Genomic DNA, 25,639 nt, shown 5'->3' with positions numbered 1-25,639 from the left:
CCTTTCCAAAACATCTCCCCAGCTCATGTCTGTGGGCTAAGAAATTTAAGAACTAAAATTAACATGACAGCAGCAGGGGGTTGAAGTAAAATAGGTGCTATTCTATCAAGGGAAAACCAAACCAATTGCCATAAAATCTGTCCACATTTTGAAATCCATTCCCTGAATCCAACAGAGAGGTAGATTAGCCGTGCCTCACCTCAACTGTGTGGTTTTGTCTTGAAGGATAAGTCCCCAGCAAGAATCTATTTCAATGAAGCCACATGGTTTGCAGCAACTGCTACTCTTGGTCACCAACAGGTCAGGAAAGAACTCCCTTCAGAGCCCATGAGGCCTGAACTCAGTGCCTGCCTGCCCCCTTACACTGTCTGCCAGTCAGACCAGCCACACCTCCTATCACAGAACGTGTTCTTCCCCCAGAAGAAGAAACAGCTGTTGCCCCTTCATCAAGTTTCCAGTCTTCCAGAATGTCCCAGCCCCACCCAGTGTCCTGCATGTCTGGCTCTACTACTTTACAGAATCAGCAGAATACAGAAAGGAAACAAAATCTCACGACCCGAGATTCACCAAAATAGCCATGTCCTGGCAGGGTGTTCTTCCAAAGCATGCCGAAAGGACGACACGATCAGTCTAGGACACAAATACCCTTAGCTTACAGGTGACATTCTTGTTATCTCTGAAACAAATCAGTGTGCCTGATTAGAACCAAACACTGTCAATGCATGCAACCAGGTTAGAGTTGCACAAGGACTCTTGGATGATTCTCTTTCCCTTGTGCACAGGCACAGGGATTTTATGAAGGTCTCTGTCTGGCAATAGGGCACAACTATTCCTGAGTGACTTGAGCACGAAAAAAGGATATGCCAATTTTCCAAATATTTGCACCCTCTGCTATGCCTGCAAGTCTTCAAGAAAGTCAAGCAAGAAGACATCTACACACACACACACACACACACACACACACACACACACGCCACACTGCAAATACGGGGTTACAAAGAGATTACTTCATTAAAAATGTTCCCAACCCTTTAGATCTGCCTTTTCCCCCACTCTTTCCCTCTTTCCTCCTCTACAGAAGAATGGGGACTCCTCCAGTATCTTAATCATTATTTCAACAAGCAACATGTGGGAGGAAGAGCAACGCAATGTACCACCCTGCAAATTTCCTAAACGCATCAGCCAGTAATAGAAAAGCCATAACACACCCAGTGAGCCACTCCCTGAAGCCATCTCTCAATCTCCACGGAGATTTGTTTTGTTATCTATACTTAAACTTGCTTTATAAAGGTTCTCCTCCCCTCCAAAATGTGCATGGTCAGAGGGTAGGAGGCTAACACTGGAATGGGTACTCCAGGAAATGGCCAATGTCCCAAGCAGAGCAGAGCCTGGAATCGTTGCAAGGCTGTGGAACTTAGGTTTATCCTTTTCAGGAAAACATGACCCTTTGTGTCCATGCTGCACACAGTTTTCTTTGGGTGTATGTGGCAAGAGGCTGTTCTAGGAATGCATGGTAAACCGGATGCCTTCCTTCCTGGTTCTCAGTGCTCAGAATATTGGGAAAGATTCATGAAAAGAGGCTGGAGACACAGAGGCCCCAGAAAGCAGCAGCATTCTGAGTTCAGAAAAGAGGTGCTTTGAACTCCCGGACAGAATGGGGAGTGGTGAAGAGTCACCAAGCTGGGCTGGGACCACCCAATACACACCTACTACGGGGCAGACCTTTCCACTTTCTAGAACCTTTTCACATTTTTAGAAGGCCTAGAAGAACAAGCAACATTTTTTGAAATCTCACTATAACACAGTGTTGTTGATGCTCATCACCATGCTGCAGCTTGGCTACCCAAAACTCGTTCCTCTTATAACTCAATGTTTGTACCCCTTGACCAACATCTCCCCATTTCTTCCACCTCCCAACCCCAGGCAACCACCATTCTATTCTTTTTCTCTGAGCTGAATTTTAGCAGATTCCGAATGTAAGTGAGAGTGGATGGTATTAGTCTTGATTCATCTCACTTAGCATAATACTCTCAAGGTCCATCCATGTTGGTACCAACAGCAGGATTTCCATCTTTCTTGTGGCTAAACGATGTTCCACTGTATCCATATACACCATGCCTTCTTTATCCATTCTTCAAGGAATATTATTTTTAAGGAATTGAAAACCTGGAGTATTCAACATTAAGAAGAATGGGTTCAGGTGGGGAGTAACCAACTCAAAGAACTACAGAAAGCAATACAGGTAACTTTCCTCATTTTTTTTAAGAGAGAAAGAGCATAAAGGGACCTGACAGGACTCCTCATTAGCTCTGATATTGTAGGACTAGAAGGACGTCAGCATCCCATAGGCTACACGGGAGCTCAAAGCACCCACACTGCCCTTCACACCATCCCCAGGTTCTGAATATGGACATTCCCAAAACCCTACTCTTAGTTCTCTTCTCATTCCTAGCAGTCCTCCCCATTCAGGCTCTCATGAGTCCCCATAGGAGTGCTGAACATAGCATAAAATTATGCATTTGTGTAATTATTTCATTGGTTCAAAAAATACTTGCCAAGGACCAGGCATGTATCAGATGCTCCATCTTACACCATTTAATTAATGCCTGGCCCTCCCACTAGTCAAAACAAGCCCTGTAACGGCAGAGACCATGTCTACATTGTATACAATGATAATCACAGTCCCCAACACAGAGCCTGGCATAACAAGCATTCAATAAATATAGGATGAATTAATGGAGCCCAATCACCCTATGTTAGAGTTGAGCATACTGAGTTCCTCAACAGTTAGATGATGTGGACGAAGTCATGCTCCTAGACAGCAACGTGCAAAAGAACAAGACGCAAGGCTTCCACAGGAACACTGATAGTGAAGGTTATCAAACAGTGCTTTGGAGAAAGCAACTTTAAATGAGGTATCATATGGATTAAAAGGCTCTGAAATTGGATAGAGGGCACTACATGTAAACCCCAGGCCAGTGTCCCTGAAGTGGACACCTGTGAATGGCCTCCCTAGTACTCATGTCCTCCTAACAGTGTCTGCTTGCATTTGTGCTTCTAAACAGGCTGACTTCACTTCTCAGCTTTGGGCTGCAAAGCCTAGGGTCTAGCCCAGCAGTGGCATCTGTTCCCCTGGGCACAAGGATTGGTAGAAGGAAGACACACACCCTCAACCTCCAGCTCTAGTGAATTTCAAGACTCCCACTAACCCTGTTTCAAAGTTGGTGGGCTCTTCCAGGGGTGATGCAGCACTCATTCCCAAGACCTAGAACTCCCACAGTACCTGTGAGTCCATGAGTTGTCGACAGCTCATCTGTAGTGGAGGCCACCATACAGAGGAAAGCAGAGCCAAGAGAATCCTAGAGACATGGAACCAGATCCCTAATGCTAGTGTGCGTCTCTGGAATGAATCATACCTGAAGCCCATCCCATGGCTGGATTTCTCCGTCACAAGAACCACTAAATCCCCTTTATTGTTTAAACCAGTTTGGGGTAGGTTTTCTTTTGTTGGCAAAAGAATTCTAGAATAATATTTGATGTGTGACAGCGGAAAAGTAAAAAGGGATGTAACATTTACTTCAAAAGGACATCTCACCGATAAACAAGTGAGAAGAGCCGATGCTGTCTGGGACTCCCCAAGTCGTAAATATTCTATGCTTTTTTGTTGTTTAAGTTTACTTAATTTTTGTAGTCATCTGTACACTCAACGTGGGGCTCGAACTCACAACACTGAGATCAAGAGTCAAATCCTCTTCTGACTGTGCCAGCCAGACACTCGGGTATTCTGTGCTTCTTTATGGAAGGATCCATCACCAGGTTCCTCTCAATAATCTTTTCACCTAGTATATTACACAAATTGTTTCTAAATAATCTGCAACTTAGCAAAGCAGCTAGAGCAGCCAGAAGTACAGATTAAAAATGTTGAAAGTAACAGATACTGGCTCAATACAAAAAGGAAACAGCGTCCCTGAAACTGTAATAAGTATCTAAATAATCATGTCCACAGGCACAGAGTCACAGAGTTTATAGGTATGTGTAAACAAGAATAGGACACTATAGATCCTTTTGTAGTTCACAAGTATGATGACTAGGTATTCACGCCACTGTATGGCATGTACCTCCCTAAAATCTGTCATGACCCTGGCATGGTACCCATCTGTGGTGGAGGGGGGAAAAGACAGTATAAGAAGACAACCACTGTATAAAGGAGGATGTCATCAGCTGTGCCGTGTTTGGCTCATTGTCTGCCCATCGCTGCCCCTCACTACCTCCCCACCCGCCCCCACATGGTTTCTACAAGGAGGGATCTGAACAAGTAAGGTGCCCGTCAAGCAGGCGGACCCCTGGGTGGACGCTAGGACTGGGACTGGTCAGTAGAGATGGTTCCCTGGGCAAGATGAGCCAGGGAAGTGGAAGAGATACAGGCATGCCCTTGCCAGAACAATCCAGGGACAAAACCAGAAAAATCCGACTGTCTGAAATCCATGGGGCAACTTCCAAGGGCAGAAATGAGAGAAAGGGCCAAGAAAGTCAAGGAGATCAAGAGCAAAAAATAAGACTGGGGAAGGAAGAGTGGAATTTGGCCAAGAGAGTGGCCAGAAATGGCAAGAACCAACACACCGCAAGCACAGCACTGTGCGAAGTCTTCACCTGCATCAGCTCTCACTGAATTCTCACACAAACCCAAGAAGCTATTATCCTTATGCTTTTTGAATTATGGAAAATTTTAAACACACAGAGAAGTATGGAGAACAGTCGTTATGAAACATTATAACACAGCCGCACATGTCCCCCGTGCAGGTAGACTGTTAATGGATCTGGACTCCCTCTACCTACTTCTCACCAGTGGCCCTCGCCCCCAGCACCAAAAACGCATCAGCAAATCAGGTCAACAAGCCTGGACAAAAATGGGAGTCAACCTCATAATTCTGACTTCATCAGCTTCTGACCTGGTTCCTGAAACCTGCCCATCTCCCCTTCCTTGAGTAAGAACAGCATCTGTCTCTGTTCTGTCCTCAACAATGACCACAGCAAACATCCACGGGACAGCCGAATGGAGGTTCCATATCTCAAACATCAGGAAATCATCTCTGAACCCCTCCCCTCCTCCATAATCCCATTAGGAACATACAAATGAATCTTGGCACTGAACTCACTGGTGATTTTCCCTAGAAGTGTGTTAATTTTGTCTTTCCAACTAGATCATGCACTGTGCCCCTATGAACCCACTACCTAAACCCCTTCAAGATCAAATCCAAACTACTGCCCCCAGGCAGAAAGGCCTGCCACATTCTAGCTTTTGCTTACCTCTCCAGTTTTTCACAATCCTAATACCCCATCAACATGGAACATCTTGTGAGTTCTACAGTGAGCTCCCAGCCTCCAAGTGTTTTCCTACCTCTTATGCTTTGACTGAGAGACCTTCCCTCTTAACACCACCCACCAGCATCACCAAGCAGCCTGCCTCTGGCTACCATTCCTTTCTTTACCTCCCTCGGTAAGCCCTCCGTGATCCCGCCCTAAGACCCAGTTGAGTGCTACGCCTCCGTGATCCTGTAATACCTTGTACACCTCTCTCTCTGCACACCTACCACATTTTACAGGGGTTGGTTCCTAAGTACCCCACCCCCACTGTTACAGAATGCTTCTTAAGAAGCATTTACTCATTTTTACTTTTTTTTTTTTGCTGTTAAGTTTAATGGAAACCCAGGACACACAATAAGTTCATTTGGACTGAGTTTGAGTATGACTATTTATACATATCTGCACAGTAAACAGTTGGAGTCCAGTAGTTAAGCCCAAATATTTACTTTTGCTCATTCTTTAGTGTCCTGGGCATAACAATGGGCCTGACACGTAGGGCTTCAGATTATGTTTATTGAATAAAACAAGCTGGCCAACGGGTAAGATGATGACCAGATGGACAGCAGGGAGCATAGTTTCAACTTTTAAAAATCTCTCCCAAGAACTTCATGGCTAGTGGGTGCTTAGATGCCTGGATGACCCAGTGAGGGAATGAACCCCTGAGTTAACTACCCACCATGCACTGGTACTCTCTCCTTCCAGTTCCACAGGGGCTACTAACCCCAGGGTTCAGGTTTTCAATAGACAGGTTTGTGCTCCCCCTGGCTCCTGTTCTCATGGTGATGCTGACTTTAATCACACCCTCTGTCATGCCCTTGTTTGAAACCAGCTACAGACTTCTTACCCCTTCACCAACGCCTCCCCACCAAAGGTGCACTATCACCCCCAACACGGACACAATCCTTTTCCAGACCTGGGCCTACTCAGTGGTGCACGTGTTAGAAATGCCACTGTTGCCATCCCCAAAGACTAGTCAAAGCAGCAGTCTTTGTACTAGTCCAGGTCCAAACCCCACCCACCACCCATTCTTGGCACACACACAACAGGACCTCTCTCTCCACATCCCAAACGTGACACGTGTATGAACACGAAGACGCTTCTGAGAAAGCACGTATGTCAGCCCTGCCTTGGAACTGGTCTAGCTAAAATCTGACTAAGGTTGGGGTGGGGTGGGGAGGTTGGGGGATACATGGTTGGTACCAGAGCACCAGGAAGAGGAAATTCATCAATTCTTTCCCCAAAAGTAAGTGATGCTTTCTACTATGGGGTTTGCCTTAAGATTTAGATTCAACTGGTATTCTCTTTACACATCACAACTCAACCATCCTTAATTCCCCACCAGAGGCAAGCCACAGGATACCGTAGTTTAAGGTCTATTGTCATTTTACGTTTCCCCAAAAAATAAAGATGTTTTATTATGGTAATCAGCAGATTATAAAGCACTCACCCTCTCTCCAGAGTACATCAAATTGGATAGAACTTCCCCCAGATTTTTTTAAAGCATTCCATTTGTTCTCAGAAGCTCTAACAATTTGTCAGAGTGACAATCCTATGTTTACTGATTCACAAATGGCCTAAATCTGTCAAGTAGGCATATTTTACTTCCCACAGAAAGGGGTCAGAAGGTAGAATCTAATCTTTTAATTTACAGGTAAAACGTCCCTCTTTTGGTCTCTTAGGAATTGTACATGGAACCATGTGAATGTAGGAACCCAACTAAGACCCCCAAACCTAAAACCAGGGAGGGAGGACCTCAAACCACAGAAGACAGAATCTGCTTCTGTAAGGACACGTTCCTGAAAAGACTTCCCTGTTCCAAAATTCGCCACCAGTTTATTCATCTGACACAAGTGAGTTCCAATCTCACATTTCTGAAGCCCTGGACCAACTGTTACATCTAACACAGAACACTGGTAACGAGACTTTGCTGGGAGGGGACCTGGAGGAATTCGAGGTAGCGGTGCAGAAATGCTCCTAGGTGCTCAATACCACACAGCCGTTAATGACTGTCTCCTGAAACTCTTGGTTAAAGAACAGAGGTTACATTCAAAGGGTAACAACAACAGACAGGCTGGTGTTCAAGGCCTGGGAAAGGCAGAATTGCTGGAGAGAGTGAAAGTAAAGACATTTAGGAGGTTCCTGAACACCATCCTAAGGCAAGGGTGCCCTGATTGAATGTCTGAAGTGGGCTCTTAAGACCAAAAAAATCCCCTCAATACAGGAGCCAAGTCATCAGCCAAGCTTGACGTTGACAGAACTATCCCTTTAGAACTAGCTTTTGGACCCTTATCATCCATCATCTAGCCTTTTGAATGAGCCCAATCACAGGGTAAAAAAATGATGCAGGACAGTAGGCTAGGAATGAGGCCCAGCTGAGGAACTGAGCAAGTAAGTCACTTCTCCCCTTGAGGCTCAGTGGCCTTAGCCATGAAATGGCTAAGTTCTAAGCCTACAGTGAGAGAATCTTCTAATATTAACTTTACATAGAGCATGGCATTACTTCACCTTCCAGCAGCTGATGCCCTCTGGGTCAACAGGCTCAGCTTGTGGATTAAATAAGCACCGTGGGAAGATTAGCCCAGACAGGAAAATCAAGGTGCTGTCAGTCCTAGAGGTCAAGAAACTACTTATTTATACTACTATTTAGAAAATATTTTTTATTTTGAGAGAGCTAGAGAGCAAGCAGGGGAGGAGGAGCAGAGACGGAGAGAGACAGAGAATCCCAAGCAGGCTCCATGTTATCAGTGCAAAGCCCAACACAGGGCTCAAACCCAAGAACTGTGAGATCGTGACCTGAGCCAAAACCAAGAGTTGGATGCTTAACTGACTGAGCCACCCAGGTGCCCCTAGAAAACATCTTTTAAAAAACAATACCCCAGCATCAACAGATTGGTCAGGAAAGCATTCCATGAACTTAATAAAGCCCTAGACAGAGAGCATGCATGCATCACTTCCCTCTCTCCCACAGTGAAAGCACAGGTGAGTGTGAACAGCAGTGAGCTGACCTCCCTTCCACCACTGCACAGACATCCACACAATCACACAGCTGTGCAGACGGCCCAAAGAGGGACAACAAGTGTACTGTGACAATCAACAGTATTTCACCCCAAAGAGGAAGAAAATACAAAATTCATGTATCTCCAACCATTCTCAATAATCAGGAAATCATTTTCTTAGAATCCTTTTCAAAAAAGCACCCAAACAGGTGCCACAAAAGAAAAAAATAAAATATCAGAAGCACTTATGACTTAGAAAAGGGATACAGACCTTGACCAGAGCCCATGATCTGGGGCTCATAAGGCATTTTAAAGGACAATCAGGGGTGCCTCAGTGGCTCAGTCATTTAAGCATCCAAATTAGGTTCAGATGATAATCTCGCAGTTCTTGAGTTTGAGCCTGGCATTGGGCTCTGTGCTGATACAGCTCAGAGCCTGGAGCCTGCTTCGGATTCTGTGTCTCTCTCTCTCTCTGCCCCTCCCCTGCTTCTTCTCTGTCTCTGTCTCCTTCTCTGTCTCTGTCCTTCTCTCTCTCCCAGAAATAAACATTAAAAAAAAAAAATTAAGGGACAATCATGAAGTGATTCCACGCCTGGCTGTCCATTAGTAACACCTGGGCAGCCTTAAAAAAAACCAAGGCCTGGGCTTTTACTTAACTAGTAATCTAGTGTAACTGGTCTGGATTGGGGCCTGAGCATTTGTAGTTACAAATGCTACCCAACTCCTCACACCCCTAATTAAGAGGGTCTTTAAACTGCAAAGCAAGTGCGTGTGAGGCAACAGTCTTGCAACACTAATTTGAGGATACGATTTCCGACTGAGACAGCAAGCAACAGCAACAAAAACAATGATGACACAAATCAAGCGAAGGCCATGTGTTTCTGTTTGTCAATTTAAGGAAGAAAACTCCACAAGCATGTTTACGAAAACCAAACGGTAGGAATGGAGCATGGTGGTGATTTCACAACTTTATGCATTTGTCAGAACCCATACACATACACACAACAGAGTTATTGAGTGGAAATTAAAAATAAATGTAAAACATACAGAGGAAAAAACAACAAGTGATGCATTCACTTATTCTAGTAATTCTTAATCTTCACTAAATACTAGAATCACCCAGGGAGTTTTTAAAACTCTGGCTGCCCAGGCTGCCCCCGCAGATCAAGAACATCAGAACCACTGGTGGGACTTGAGCATCTACAGTTTTTAAAACTACACGGGTGATTTCAACAGGCAACCCCATCTCCCCATTCCCAGAACAGAAAGAAAAACCAGGCCAAAGGGATGTAAACCCGTATCCATAAAACGTGGCTTCCAACAAGAATCATCACACCTTCGCCTACCTTCCGAGCATTTAGGGAGGTTCACTAAAATCTACTTTTTTGGTCTATCAACTTTGTTTGGTACCCGCATGGCCCACAAGCCAAACAAAAGATGCCGTGCTACCCACCAGGAGCATACAGCATTGCCTGCAAACCTGGTGGTAGGTTGCAAACCAGGGCTGTAGTTCTCAACCCTCAACATCTCCTGGACCAGTGGTTCCCAGACACAGATTCTTGACCACAGCCTGGCGTTTTCTTAGGTCTGGGGCCGCAGAATCTGCATTTCCTTTTTTTTTTTATAAAGTTTATTCATTTTGTTTGAGAGAGAAAGAGCATGCATGTGCATGCAAGCAAGTTGGGGAGAGGCAGAGAGAGAATCCCAAGCAGGCTTGGCACTGACAGTGGGAAGCCTGATACAGGATTGAATTTACGAACCATGAGATCATAATGTGAACCAAAGTTGGATGCTTAAAGGACTAAGCCACGCAAGCACCCCAGGATTTGCATTTCTAACAAGTTCCCAGGTGCTGCTGCTTTGAGACCATGTTCTAAAGAAAAGTGAAATAAATAAACAGAGACTTGAAAGCCACTGCTGAAGCTAAACCAGACAGTTCTTCGGCGATAACAGAGCGCAGAGACTACTGGTCAGTTTCACTGAACAAGTTGTATTTAGAAAATGACCTTCAGCAAAACATTACAAAGATCTGCAGGTGAAGCAGAGCAGATCATCTCATCTATAGGCATTGTGCTACTCAAAGGGTGATGCACAAACCTACATGGGCATCATCTTGAACAGGCTACCGACGGAGCATCTCAGGTCTTACTCCAAATCTTTTGGGTCAGAAACCGAGTAGGATCCCTGGAGGAGGAAATGCACATTAAATCAGACTTAACCTATTCCCTCACTTGGACCACAATTACTGAGCATCCACTCTGCATAAAACCTAGCAGTCAACTGGGCAGACAGGCCTCTACCCTCCCGGAGCTTCTATGGAGCAAAGGATAAAACTAAAGCTCAGAGTTATTGTACTAGCCAAGGCCACAGAGCCAACCAGTGGTAGAGACAGGTCTAGAACCCATGTTTCCTAAACCCTGTACAGTACTAGAAATTACACAGGCCACTGTCTCTATCAAAATCACAAACATGATCCCAAGAAAAGAGGATACTAAAAAATAAATTACAACTCAGGGGCCTCTGGGTGGCTCCGTCAGTTGAGCACCAGACTCCTGATTTTGGTTAAGGTCTCAATCTCACAGTTCACGGGTTCGAGCCCAACATCAGTCTCCATGTTTAGCAGGAAGCCTGCTTGAGATTCCCTCTCCCTCTGCCCTTCTCCACCTATGCACTCTAATAAATCAAAAACTAAATAAAGTCAGTTTCTACATATCAAATTAGGAGACCTAATTTTTCTAATCCTCATTAATGTCTACTTTGACCAAACACTGCTAGATTATACTGGCCAGTGCAGGGTGTTTATGTAGATAGATTTTCCTGAGATCTCAGAACAGGATAAATAAACAAGTGTTAGGTGAAAAAACATTTTGACCACAGGCATTACTTAATACTCAAGATCTTTCTTCTGGTATTTAAAATCTATTCAAATAGTAAGCCTCTGGACTTGTCCAAAAGTTATTGGTCTGATACATTTTGGTAATGATCCAATTGTTGGTGTTTCTACCATCCAGTGGGAGGAACACTAATATCAGTCCACCTGCACATTTTACATATATCATCCCTCTCAATCTCACTGTCGCTATCATTACAAAGAAGACCAACAAGAGAACTAAGGCACACAGGTGGCACAGCTGAATAGGCAGAGCCAGGCTTTAAATGGAGCTCTTACTGACTGCTGATTTCTTCCACTCAATGTGAGGTCCTTGGACCTCCCACCTGTGAGCAGGTTAGAAATGGAGACACTCAAGCCCCAGCCTGGACCTGCTCAATCAGAATCTGCATTTTTCTCCCCAGTGACTGACGTCCACACTGACATCTGGGAAGCCCCACATGCACCATCCCAAAGTCAGGAGACCAAGATCCCATTAATCAAAACCAACAGCAAATGCTTTCACACCATAAGCAGACAGTCGTCACCTGAACCTCAAAACCACTGGAATGGAACTCTTGTCACATCACTAACTCTTAGTAATTCACAGGGCTCGCGGCATGGGGTCCTTCTAAATAGGTGCCCACAGACTACAGGACATCAAGACCAACTTCCCTGCCTGGGCAGAGTGCCAGGGTAGCGGACAGCCTGGTGCTAATATCAGCAAACACCCATGAAGACATAAATATTGTCATGATTCAAATCCTCTAAGCATTGCCCACAGGAGGCAAACTTTCTTGCTAAATAATTAATGAGGTGAAAAAGAAGAATATTCTCAGACCAAAAGCCAGCTAATTATCTTAGTCTCTCTAAATATATGCCTAAAATGATCCTGAGAGTCTAAAAATTGAATCAGGGCCCATAACTAAATGAAAGCTGGAATGGATCACTGTCAGAAGGAAGGGAAGGGAAAGCAGATGGAGCCCAAAGAACACAGCCCAGCAGCTTTCCCGGGCTCACCTCCCTCAAAGTTGCTCAACATGAGAATCAGACCACCTGCTTCAGAACCTCGTAAATGTTCAAAAGGCACGGTCCTGGGCCCAAGAGGTCACACAGTTAACAGTCCCTGCGTACCTGGCCTAAGTACAGCTGAAGGACAACTGTCAGACTCACTACTTCGTTTTACCTTCACAACTGTGCAGCATCAAAATTCCTCATTTTCTGAGGAACATCCAATTCAGGAAGCTGATTGTTTTGCCCAAGATCACACAGCAGGTAAGCAACCTTGCTAAAACCCCACATTCAAGCCTTTGCAGCTCAATCAAAACATCAAAGCCACAAAACCAAAGAACAAGGATGCAGGGTCCTGTTGTCCCATCAGTATTGACCATGCGGAGCAAGAACAATGTTCTTCAAATTAAAAAAATGAAAAAAAAAATTTGGTCTCTCTTCGTAGCATATTTCAGGGGCTGTTCTGGACCCTACTGCGCAGGACAAGATCACAACTGGCAAGAGGGACAATCACATGGCATGCTGTAAGGGGCTGTTAAACAGCTGGCTGGTGGCTGGGTAGGAGCACCGCCTATCATCCCAATGGCCTGATGAAAGGTCATTTAGCGTCAAACCATTCCCAGTGAATACTCTTCAAAGCAGCTTAGACTCTTCAGACGACGACTCCTAAAGGGAGCAGCTTCAGAAGACTCACCTGAGGCCCCACCTAAGCTACGGACTCCTGAGCTTGGAGAAATGATTCAGAGCTGAACAGCAAATCCATTCTAGCACGGGGGGGGGGGGAGTCTTACATTAACAACTTGAGTGGGGAAGGCCCAAATAGGACACAGAAACTGTAAGTCATATAAGAAAAAATGGATAAACTCAACTCCATCTCCTAAAATGTACATGGCAGTGGCACATGGGTGGCTCAGTCTGAATTCACCTCAGGGCATGATCTCATGGCTCATGAGTTTAAGTCCCACATCAGGCTCTGTGCTGACAGCTCAGAGCCTGGAGCCTGCTTCAGATTCTGTGTCTCCCTCTCTACCCTTCCCCTACTCATTCTCATTCTCTCTCTCTCTCTCTCAAAAAGTAAATGAACACTTAAAAAATCTTTCAATATATATGGCAATACACACTATATATTAATTCCGTGACTAATGATAAACTAGGAAAAATTACTTGCAACTCTCACAAAGAACTTTCTTATTAAGAGCTCCAACAAATGGACAAGAAATAAACCAACAACCTAACAGCAGCAACAGCAACAACAAAAAAGCACAGAAGTATGACCGCATAACAAGGAAAGGAAAGAAATTCTTCAGGATGTTCAATCCCACAGATAAGAAAGATGCATGTTAAAACTACAGCAGGACACTTTTTCATCTGTTAGACATTTTCATCTTTGTCTTTCCAACAATATGGATACAGGACTGGAAAATGAGAATTCTTTTACATCTTTCCTCCAAAGAGAAAAAATTGGCATTGTTTATCAAGCTGTAAACTCTACAGTTCTATTGTTACAATTTTATTTTATAACAAATTCGCATAAATGCCATATACTATTTGTTCATGCATGTTCATTAAGAATCCACCAAGTATGAGAGACCAAAAGATTGTCTATCAATAGGGAACGAGGGAAGTTAGGATGCGTCCACATGACAGAAGACAAAGCGGCCATTAGGGACGCCTGGGTGGCTCAGCTGGGTGAGCATCCAGCTCTTGATTTCAACTCAAGTCATGATTCCAGGGTTATGGGATTGAGCCCTGTGTCAGGCTCTGCACTGGGCATGGAAACTGCTTGAGATTCTCTCACTTTCACCCTCTGCCACTCTCCCCCACTCATGCACATGTGCTCTAAAATCAATAAAATGAAAATAAATTAAAAAATAAAACCAGGGCTTTATTTGCAAAAACCAAGAAATATAGAGCAAAACACCCAGAAGTAAACAGAGTATGTGATAACTTATGCTTTAAAATACATACAGGTGTATATGATATATACAGACATGCATGTTTGTCTACACCTAGATTATCTCTGGATGGACACGTAAAACCTAAGAGAAGTTGCCTGAGAGAAGGTATCTGACAGAGGTCGAAAGGATAATGACTGTCACCACCTATCTGCCCTCTGTTCATGTTCTGCTTATTCAGAAAAAAAAAAAAAAAAAAAAAACTGAGACTAACCAAGAGAGGCAGAGATTGGAGATGAAATGCTGTAAAAGACACCAACCCAGTGTTAAGTTGTAGTTCATTTTCCCCTATGTCTCTCTTCAGTAAGTAATCTGACACTATGTGTTAAAAGCCCTAAAATTATTCCTTCAGCCCATGTAATTCCACTTCAATTAATCTGTCCCAGAATACTGAAAAAGCTTTACATAAAAGATGGCTGTCGAAGCATTACCTATAATCATTAAAAACCGGAAATAAGTACAATGGGTATTGGCCATGCCTTTCAATAGTATGCATTTCTGCTATAGACAGGAAGAGAATAAATGGATGAAACTTACAAAATACGTGACTTATAGAGGGTATACAAGCACACAGCTAGTGCAACATGGTAGCTACAAACAAGTAGAACACAGGTGGACTGAACACAGATAGGAAGGGACAGAATAACCAAGGGGTTACCCAGTATTCCTGAGCAAGCACCCAAAATCGGCCACCCATTGGTGATACCCATTCTGGTCAAGACGGTCTATTACGGGAGAAGAAAAGCTCTTGATGTTCAAGAGGAGCTGTGATAAGAGACACAAGTGGCCAGGAATGCTTCCTCAGCATTTCTTCAACAAGACCAAGTGTATGGGCTCCAGTACCTTCTGTTTCCCAAGTCCCCTGGCTCATTCTCTGATCTGGTCCCTGTAATCACAGCATCAGCAGGGAGGTGATGGTGGCCAACAGACAGGATGGATGAACAGTATCCAAGCCAGGATACAAATACTGCGGTCCACCTATCCTGTTGGACCTACATGCGTTAATCTAATCCCTCTCCTTGCTTCTTACTATATATTTAGATTGACACAAACTGAAGTAATTTCAGCACTTTAAGTTGGTCTGTGGGCCAAATTTTGATTTCTTGGATAATGTCTTTGGAGGCTACCACAGCATCAAGATAATTTTCCACCACTACAAATATAGCAAATGATTAGCTTAATTTTGATATCCACTTAAATTGTGTATCAATTTAAAACACATTTATATAATTTGAAATAACATAAGCATTGTCAATACGAAATGCAAAATAAAATAAAAATATAAACTATGCTTAAGATTTCCTAATTTTATTCCAAATATGCATACATCTACTAAAAAGACTTTAAGGTGGGGCAAGTGCCCGGCTCAGTCAGAAGCACATGCTATTCTTGATCTTGGCGTTGTGAGTTCGAACCCCACATTGGGTGTAGAGAGTACTAAAATACACCTTATTAAAAATTTTAAAACTCTAAGGAAAAGCGCTAAGATAATTAGCAACTATCTCCAACATAAATACATGGCTTTTGTTGTGTCTAAAGTATTTGTTTTATACATGTGTTATTTTTATAATCTGTAAAAATTATAACTTTTCAAATATTGAGGCACCTGGGTGACTCAGTTGTAAGCATTCAACTTCAGCTCAGATCATGATTTCATGGTTCATGGGTTCAGACCCCACATTAGACTCTGTGCTGATAGCTCAGAACCTAGAGCCTACACTGGATTCTGTGTCTCCCTCTCTCTCTGCCCCTCCCTTGCTCGCACTCTCTTTCTCTCAAAAATAAACATTAAAAAAAATGTTTAAAGTTTTTAAATTTGCACAGAGATAAAGAAGAAAATCCATCAAAATGACAAGCTGCTGTAGGTTTGGGAGTAACTGTTTTATTCTTCCACTTTTGTATTACTTCAGTAAGGATCACCTTATACTTTTACAAAGATAAACAAAACAAAAAACACATTTTTCTCTTTGAGAAAAAGAGGCTGGCAGTGGTTAAAAACCACTAGCCAGAAGCCAGCCCAGGAACCAAGAGTTAAAGCCTTACTATACTCAGCTACAAATCTCCATAAACTCCAGGCGGAAATAAAATCTGTCAGAATCTTCCTGTCTCAACTGTGGGAACAAGGTGGAAGAAGTTTTCTGCAAAGTTCCCAAGGCAGGTGTTCACCTTTGGGACTGACTCACTACTATGTCCCCAAGGATGTGAGGTCACTGTTGTCCCTGAGAGATTCAAGAGCACAGGGGCCCTCCTACTGTGCTCAAACACTTGTATTCACTAACAAGCGACAAGCCAGGTGGACTCTTCCTTAAGAAAGGTTTGTTTTAAGGGCACCTGAGTGGCTCAGTCAGTTAAGCATCTGACTTTGGCTCAGGTCAAGATCTCATGGTTTGTGGGTTTGAGCCCCATGTCGGGCTCTGTGCTGACAGTTCAGAGTCTGTAGCCTGTGCTTTGGATTCTGTGTCTCCTTCTCTCTCTGCCCATCTCCTGTTTGCACTCTCTGTCTCAAAAAATAAATATTCAAAAAAAAAATTTTTTAAGTAAGGTTTGTTTTAGTCCCCACAGTATAGGCCAATGGTTTCTGGAGGCAGAAACATGAGAATTTTATCCCCAACCCATCAGTACAAGGCCAAAGGTCCCAGTTCAACTGGTCACGTCACTTCGTGTCCATCCCAGAGAAGATCAAATCTTGCCATAGAATCAACATCACCTAAAATGCTCTCTGGATAATCCAAAGGACACTCCAGATTCTAGCACCCAACACTTGACGGCTTCCCTAGTTGCACCAGCTGGAGGATGCACTCCTCCTCCACAGATCCAAAACCTAACCCACCTTGCCAACGCCCATGTCCCTAGAATTTTCCTTTGAGGCCTTCCCAAGCATCCAAGAGAAGCTCATGGTTCAGCATCTCTTTAGTACCAAAGTGCACGGGTGCATGTGCCTGCATGTGTATACAAGTGTGTAGACTGTAGATGCGCATACAGACTGTAACGGACTCTGTACGGGCCATCTGTTGCTGTATGTGCACACGTACTGCAATACACACACATATACTTAAGTCTTGCTAACTCCGTGGCCCAACTTTTCAGTTACTCATCACTTCATCTGTATACATACAGGATAAGCTCCCTGAGATCAAGAACTGGCTTCTAGAACCTTTCTAATACCTCCCATGCAGCAAAAGAAGATTACCAAACTTCCCAAGAGAACCAGAAATCGCCTGGTACGAGGTCTGTCAGAGACCCATTTGGGCCAGCATTCTGAGTTGCTGGAGACCTGAGATTTTTAGCTTTTGTTTCTATTTGGAGGCGGAACACCTTTAAGACGTCAGGGACCCTGCCCAGCATATAAAGTCCATTAAACCACTGCAGGAAGGTTCCCTGAGACCACTGGGATGAGCCAGACCACACCAGAGCAGGAGCTGCTACTGGGTCCTGGTGTTCACTTCCCTGGGCCTCCAAGGGGACTCCGGACAAGATGCAGAAGCACAGCTCAAGGAATGCATACGTGCACATCCGCGGCCAGAGTTCCCAAGGATGACGGTTATACACGTACATGCATCCATGTCTCAAGGCAATGCACCAGTGTTTTCATACTCATTAGAAAAACAGATATGGATTTTCCCCTTAAATATTTTGTTTATTCCATTTGCGTGATGAAAGAAAAATAATAAATGCATGGTTGACCAAATGCTTGACCACCCTTCGTGCCCACTTCCAGCATTAATGTAGAACCAAAGCCTATAGGGGCACCTGGGTGGCTCGGTTGGTAAGTGCCCGACTTCGGCTCAGGTCATGATCTAACAGTTCATGGGTTCAAGCTCCACATCGGGCTCTGTGCTGACAGCTCAGAGCCTGGAGCCTGCTTCGAATTCTGTGTCTCCCTCTCTCTCTGCCCCTCCTCTGCTCGTACTCCATCTCTATCTCATAAATAAACAAAAAAAAATTATTTTAAAGAACTAAAAAAAAGAACTAAAGCCTTTAGCATGCTTCTCTCCCAACTTCCCTTCCAGCAGTTCCCACTGGCAGCACAGGTGTGGATGGACCTAACACCACACCGCAGAGTCCCCATGACACAGAGCGGATCAGCACGCCTCAGCAGGATGGCAGGGCCACGATGTTGACAAAGAAGGCCTGACCTAGAGGCAGAGGTGTTGAGTGCTGAGAGAGGACGGTGGCATTCAGCTGGCCTCGGCTCTGCTGAAAACAACTGCTCTGGGGACATACCACCCTTCTGGGGCTCAGTACATCCCTCAACCACCCCAGGGGTATTTTTGGACCAAACAACCCCCAAGTGTAACTAAGGCCATGTCCCATTTTCTGCAAGGTCCAAGTGGCACACTAGTACTAAAGGTGTAATATAAGAAAACAAAGGACAGGAAGTCAAAAGAGGCAAGAAAAAGCAGATTACAGTCAACTCTCACCAATTTCTGATACCTGAGAAGACTGAACTGAAATCAGACATTACCATGGAAAAGAAAGCGACCGAACCTCAAGCACAGTTCGGCCAATGGCTTGAGAAAATATGACCAGGGAGAGAGGGTGGGGAGGTACCTCAGGATCTAGTGAATGACCCCATTTCCAAAGTGAACACAGGGACAGATTCAATCAATGCTAGTGAACCAAGTCACATAAACTCTTACGCACAAGTTACTCTCTAAAAGACTGTCAGGGAATTCTGAGAACATGGTCTGCATCACCCTCATTTTGTACCAGAAGGTCCCTCACCTAAGGACACATGGCTAGCTTTAGCAACTTAGCTTTGTGAAGCAAAGCAAACATACCCATGAGGCTGGGCAGGGTTCTAGATAAGAGGGTAAGATTTATAGGCAGAAAGAACAGGACAAGAGCCTTGCGTTCTTGAGCAAGTGCTTTCCATTCCCTAATCCTCAGCCTCCTTACATGTCAACCTTGAACAGCGACGGCATTCTCGTGAAGATACTGTACATGAGCTAATGCACACGAACACCAGAACACCATGGTGGCAACTAGAGTGAAAACTCCAACATCGTTACTCTCATCCCGTCTAGCTAACTTATGACCTGATGTCAATCATTGCACTGAGGGCCTCTTTTCCCCCTTGAGTACAAAGTGAAGGAAAATCCTTTCTCACTTAAAATCCTTTTGATTCTAAGCTCCTTTCTATTCACCTGCTTACGAGACACATCATGGGCAGCAGAAATGGACTTGAACTTCCAGATCTTACCAGAGTTTTTCAAACATCTGTAAAAAATCAATGAAGAAAATCAAACAGGGGCACCTGAATGGCTCAGTCAGTTAAGTGTCTGACTTCGGCTCAGATCATCATCTCATAGTTCATGGATTCAAGCCCTGGGTCAGGCTCTGTACTGACAGCTCAGAGCCTGGAGCCTGCTTCATATTCTGTGTCTTCCTCTCTCTCTGCCCCTTCCCTGCTCACACACACTCTCTGTCTCAAAAATAAACATTAAAAAAAATTTAAGAACATAAATACACATAATACACATATGAACACAGCCCAACTAATGGTAAATTTTAAAGCCAGAGGTCTGAATGAAGGTGTCCGTGACCATGACGTCAACAGTTATCAGACTCACACTTGATGCCAGGCCCAGAGCTGTCTCGATTATATGATTCCATCTTCCTTAGGAGTTTAAGTCAAGGTATGTGTCAAGTTGTATCTGAGGCTCAGAGAAAGCAACTGGCTTTTGTCCCAGGAGAAGAGTTCTCCCAGGTTCTCGAGCCCACATTCTCTCTCTAGGCCACTCTGCCTCAGCACCACTGAGCTCCCGGAAGGAAGCAAAACCGCTTCCTCCACACACAGCCCTGTGCGGATGGCAAGTGTTCCATTAGAAGACTCATGTGGAATTCAAAATCCTCCATTCACAAAGCTCCTATTCACAGTTTTTAAAAGGCAATTTTAATTTATGTACCAACAAGACAGGTTAATTCCCCCACATAGAAAAGGCTATGTTATCAGGGCACAGGAATGCCGGAATAGCCCAGAATTCCCATAAACAAGGAGTCCCAGGTGGTTTTAACGGCTCTCCCTCCCCACTGACTGTCAGGGTAGGGATTTATATTTACCAAATGCCTAACTGGGAAGCAGAGACTAGTGTATGTCAGATAATCCTACACCCTAGCCCCGCAAAAGGAAATAGGAGCAGCACCCATGGGGCGGCGGGGGGGGGATCATCCCTCCTGCTTTTGGCTCCCGGTCACCCCCCAAGACTGTGAGCTCTTCCCAGCTGAGGTCTGTATGCTCACTATGGCAAAGGAATTCAAAGTTACCTCACAATCATGGAGCACTGGGCAATCTACTTGCCTTTCATCTTTCATTTCTAATGTAACTGTTTTTAATTTTTTTTTTAAGTAATCCATATGGTACTTACTCTTTAAATTTTATTAAAAGGTACACCTGGTCACTTTGCAGGTATGCTTTACGTGTGTAAAGTATGTGCCAGGTATTGGAGCGTTGTTCTACGCGTGTTCACTAGGTTAAATTTGTGTCTTACTCTTTTGTTTGCCTGATATTTGGATTCCTAAGAATGGCATGTTCCATTCTCCCACTCTGCCGTGGCATTGTCCATTTTTCCCTGTGACGTTCAGTTACATTCTCTGTATGTGAGAAACTACATATTAAGGGCAAACAAGTGTAGAATTATTACACATTCCACACATACAGCGTTACAGATTTACATTTTACGAGCAGCCTCAGAATCCGTGCAGACTTGGGTGGGAGGCCCCAGCTCCTCAACTGCTCTAAGCCCCAGTTTTTTCATCCCTAAAAAACAAGGTACACCTTGTTGAACATCACATTTCCTGAGAGGCTGAACTAAGATAATTCACCTAATACACGTCACCTAGTGCCCCTCGCTCAAAATGCTAGCTGCTAATCAAATGCTCTAGAACCTAAGAGCAGGCAGCAGGTAACCAGTATGGAGGTAGAACGCTGTGACCTGTCCATCAGGTGTCAGGATGGGGTGTGGGAGGAGGCAGACATACCGTGTTTACCGTGTTTACTTCAGGGCTTCACAGCTGGAGAAGAACACAAGGACACTACCTCGTCCAAATCTCAAGAATGATATGACTCACGTCGGCTCAAACCTCCATCTCCCCAACTCCACCACGATTGCCCAGTCTAGCTTGTCCTCTCTGGGATAGATTTACTCTGATGGCTGGCTTGAGGACTCTGTTGAAACAGTTGCACAATGATACACTTAATAAACTTCTGGTTCTGAGAAACACCTGGCTTATTTAAAGCAGGTAAGAGTCAGCATTGTCTCAATCATAGGTAACTTTTAAAGGGTTATCCCTCACCCTGGAGCCGTGGGATTGTGGGTCTGTGTTTTGGAGAGAGGACAAGAAGGGGGTGGTGGTATGTGTGTGTGAAAGCAATTTCAAGGCAGACCATTCATTTTGTGAACAGTTTCCAAATCCTCTGTAACATTCTCCCACATCCCAGCAGGGTGAGCAAAATCTTTGTCAAAGTCAAAGTTAATTGCACATCAGAGAGAGAAGATGCAATTTTCTTCTCTGGCTTTTGAACTCTGAAATTGACACTCGGGAGTCATTCTGTCCTGAAAATGTCAGCTGCAGGAAAATACGTCAAAAAAAGGCAGAATAAACTAACAAGGAAACATGCCAAACAGAAGAACATTCTTCGAAAGCCTCAGGGGTTAGCAAGTCACTCATTTGCTTTAAAATAAAAAAGTAATAATTTTAAGAAGGAAAAACAAAATAACTACCCCTGCTTTAAAAAAAAAAAAACAACACAACTCCTACAAAAAGGTTTTCCTCCCCCAGTGCACTAGAACCAGGTAGCAGAAAGCCACGGGGTGCAAAAGGGTGCTGTGTCTGGCTGCCAGGCGTGGTACGGACCTGCCCCCACAACCCGCTAGGCAGGACCACGACAAGAGGACCCACATCTCATTCATGGGAACTCACTAAGCATCCTAAAATCTTACTTGGGGGGCGCCTGGGTGGCTCAGTCGGTTGAGCATCCAGCTTCGGTTCAGGTCATGATCTCATGGTTATGGGTTCGAGCCCCGCGTTAGACTCTGTGCTGATAGCTCAGGGCCCGGAGCCTGTCTTCATATACTGTGTCTCCCTCTCTCTCTGACCCTCCCCTGCTCACACCGTGTCTCTCTCTCTCTCTCTCTCTCTCTCTCTCAAAAATAAATTTAAAAAAATAAAAAATAAAAATAAAATCTTACTTGGAAACCAATCCCTTGATGAAATACAGAAACCAACCAACCATCTAGTTTTTCTCCCTCACCAAAAAAATTTCCCCAGGGTTAACTGACATGGATTCTTTATTTTTTAAAGTTTATTCATTTATTTTCAGAGAGAGAGCACATATGGGGAAGGGGAAGAGAGAGAATCCCAAGCAGATTCCGCAGTGCAGAGCCCCAAGCGGGGCTCAAACCTACAAACTGCGAGTTCATGACCTGAGCCAAAGTGTGATGTTTAAGCCACCCAAACGCTCTTGACATAGCTTCTTTATTTCTTGATATCCTTCCTCTTCTACAAAAGAGAGATGTCAGCCACTCAGATACTCTGGTTTCTTTAATCCTTAAGGATCTCACCATTTGTCATGGAGCCAATGCCAACCACTAGAGTACCGTGTTCATAAGGGGCCACCCTGACCTCACTCCAGGGCCCCACACCTTCCTCTCCTCAAACATCACTGCAAGGACATGAAAAAGTCAGCACCAGGCCAGGCAGACAGAGATGAGATGTCATCTACAGAGCACCAAGAAGCCACTTATGGTCACCTTTCCCTTCAAGTTTCAGGTGTGCAGTTTTAACACTTTTGGCCCAGAATTCAAATCACTGTCAACCTGTGTCAAGGCACCAGGTCAAGTGGTCTAATTTAACCCTTCATGCTGGTGAGGACAAAGTATGTCAAGAAAAACATACGGTCATCTCAAAAACTAAAGTCCATACAAAATTAACATGTCCTACTCTAGCAAAATTAAAACTGCTTAAAAGCACAACGTTTAACAAAATATGAAAACAGCTGTGCTAATGTTTCAGTGAAGCTAGACTGCAAACTAACCTTGGGGCACCTGGGTGCATCAGTCAGTTAAGCGACCAACTTCACCTCGGTGACGATCTCACAGTTCGTGGGTTCAAGCCCCGTGTCATGCTCTGTGCTGACAGCTCAGAGCCTGGAGCCTGCCTCATGGGTTCTGTGTTTCCCTCTCTCTGCCCCTCCCCCACTCGTTCATTTTCTCTCTCTCTCTCTCTCTCTCTCTCTCTCAAAAATAAAAAACAAACAAGCCCTTTTTCAGCAACTCAGTACATGCTGAAAACATGACAAACAAGGCTAACAGCTCATACACAATTCCCACTGAAGCCAGCCAGATCCTCTATTATTTCCCTCTAACCCCCTGCCAGCCCCTTCCTCTGGGGCACAGGGGTGGCAGTCTTGAAGGCCTTAGTCTGCTAACGCCTCCTTTGCCCAGCAAAGCCATAAAGCTCTGGTTCTTCTCTATTCCAGACTATTTTCGCCTTACAAATCTCCACTCTGGAGCACAGGGGTCGACGTTCGACAATTTCACCCAGTAAGAGCGAAAAGAAAGCCATCAAAAAGATTACTTGCTGAAGCATCCCATCTCCCTCAGATTTTAACATTTCTGATTTTCCAGCTAATTAAGGGGTAACAGGCTGGCGGAACAAATCCAAACTTACTTCCACCCCCTCGCCCCACCTCCATCAAAGTAACTCCAGTAAACCATTTGACCAACAGGACTTCAAGCATTTTCCATGCGCATGACAACTACCATTCAGCAAGCCCCTGGGAAAGGTCATATGTACAAGCATAAAAATTCTTCACCTGTATCAATCCAGCAGCCTCTTTACACCTTCCCTAAGAGGTGTGTATTTCTAACCCACTTCATGAACAAAGACAGGTGCACGATGGAAGGCTATTCATCCAAGTCTATTCCCCCACCCTGCTAAAATAGATGGACTTTTAAGTCTGTGTCCCTGTTCATTCAAGATTGAAAGCTTTGAGGGTCATTTTTTTTATAGCCACTTCAGAGAGTTTCTATGAGTGTTGTATACACACATAAATTTGTGCACATGTAACTTACTTAGCTCTTGTGTCTTAAACTTCAGAGGGAAATTTCAGATTCTCCCCAAAAGCAAGGAGGTAGACGTGTGCCATTTCTCTTCCAAAGGGACAACTAAAACAATTTTGGGAGACCTATAACTCTAGCATGGGAAATACTTCAGATCCCCCCCCAGAAAGATGGTATGTAGTTCTTAGTTCTTGGCTCAACCTTTTCTTTCTCCTTTTTTAAATATTTTCTTTCTCCTTTTTTAATTAGTAACCAAAAAAAATTAAAACCTTGACGAACATTTTCTTAGAAATACTAACGCAACTTCACATATGCATATGCCACTCCCTTCCAGAAAGGATACCTTATTAAAAATTATGCAGCCAAGGTTATTGTTTTCAACCGTCCAACAGAAATTGGCTGCAACAAATTAGTCTGTGGCCCTGCCACTCTCCTTTTTCCTTCCATCCTTTTCGTTTTCTGGCCTGATTCTAGCAACTGGCACACCCTACTATCAATCAGCCTATGAAGACAGAAGAACATTGGAGTCCTCCATTTCCAAATCTTTATTTTGCAGAGAAGCAGGACTTCCAAGGTTAAGCTTATTTAATATGCTATCATCATCATCTCCTGCTAATGATTTAAATTGAAAAGGAACAGGAAGTAAATTCCCTGTGTCTCATTCGATGAGCCACTAGGGAAGCAGCTTCAAAGAAGGGTGTGAGCAGTAACAGAAAAAGCAACCTGGCCCAGGCCAAGACTCCCTTCACATGGCTCCTATTAATATTTATGAGACATTTATAAATGTAAGTGAGAAATACTTTCCCTCCACCCAAGGGTGCTAGGTCAGCCAACTCAGTGCTGGAGTGAGATCTTCTTTTTATACAAAAAGCAAACTCAGGAGAAGAGGGTTTAACAGGGCTAACCAGGCCCATGTGAGAGGGTTTAACAGGCCCGGTTGTGGTCAATACCATGTGCTCGGGAGCCTACAGGCTGAACTCACCCAGCTCGGCCACATACAGCTCTAGGACCTTTGCCAAGCCGCTTTATTGCTTAATGCCGCCATTTATCGGGAAGATGGGAATATTAGTAACTACCTCTGAAAATGTTTATGAAGCTTAAGTAAGTTAATACTTCTAACCCGCTAAGAACTTTGGGTGGCACAAGTCCCCAGTAAATCTTAATTATCATCTTTTTTTTTTCTTAGTTTATTTTTGAGAGAGAGAGAGAGACAGAGGGTGAGCAGGGGAGGGGCAGAGACTGATAGAAAGACAGAGAATCTAAAGCAGGCTCCAGGCTCTGAGCTGTCACGACAGAGCCTAAAGTGGGACTCAAATCCATGAACTGCAAGATCACGACCTGAGCCGAAGTTGGACACTTAAATGACTGAGCCACCCGTGC

At 44.2% G+C, this 25,639-nt stretch overlaps 1 protein-coding gene and 1 non-coding gene across 4 annotated transcripts in view; one reads left to right on the top strand and one right to left on the bottom strand.

The window, feature by feature from the left end:
• TLN2 (talin 2) overlaps positions 1 to 25,639 on the bottom strand; it is a 368,445-nt gene that overhangs the window by 302,633 nt on the left and 40,173 nt on the right. The window lies entirely within an intron of this gene.
• On the top strand, positions 4,060 to 4,162 carry LOC115303266. Its single transcript, XR_003913957.1, has one exon. It is a non-coding gene; the product is annotated as a small nucleolar RNA U13 (small nucleolar RNA).

Source organism: Suricata suricatta, chromosome 9, assembly GCF_006229205.1.
Source record: "Suricata suricatta isolate VVHF042 chromosome 9, meerkat_22Aug2017_6uvM2_HiC, whole genome shotgun sequence".
Taxonomy (NCBI): Eukaryota; Metazoa; Chordata; class Mammalia; order Carnivora; family Herpestidae; genus Suricata; species Suricata suricatta.
Note: the sequence above shows the minus strand (reverse complement) of the source record. Positions and strands in the feature narration are given on the sequence as shown.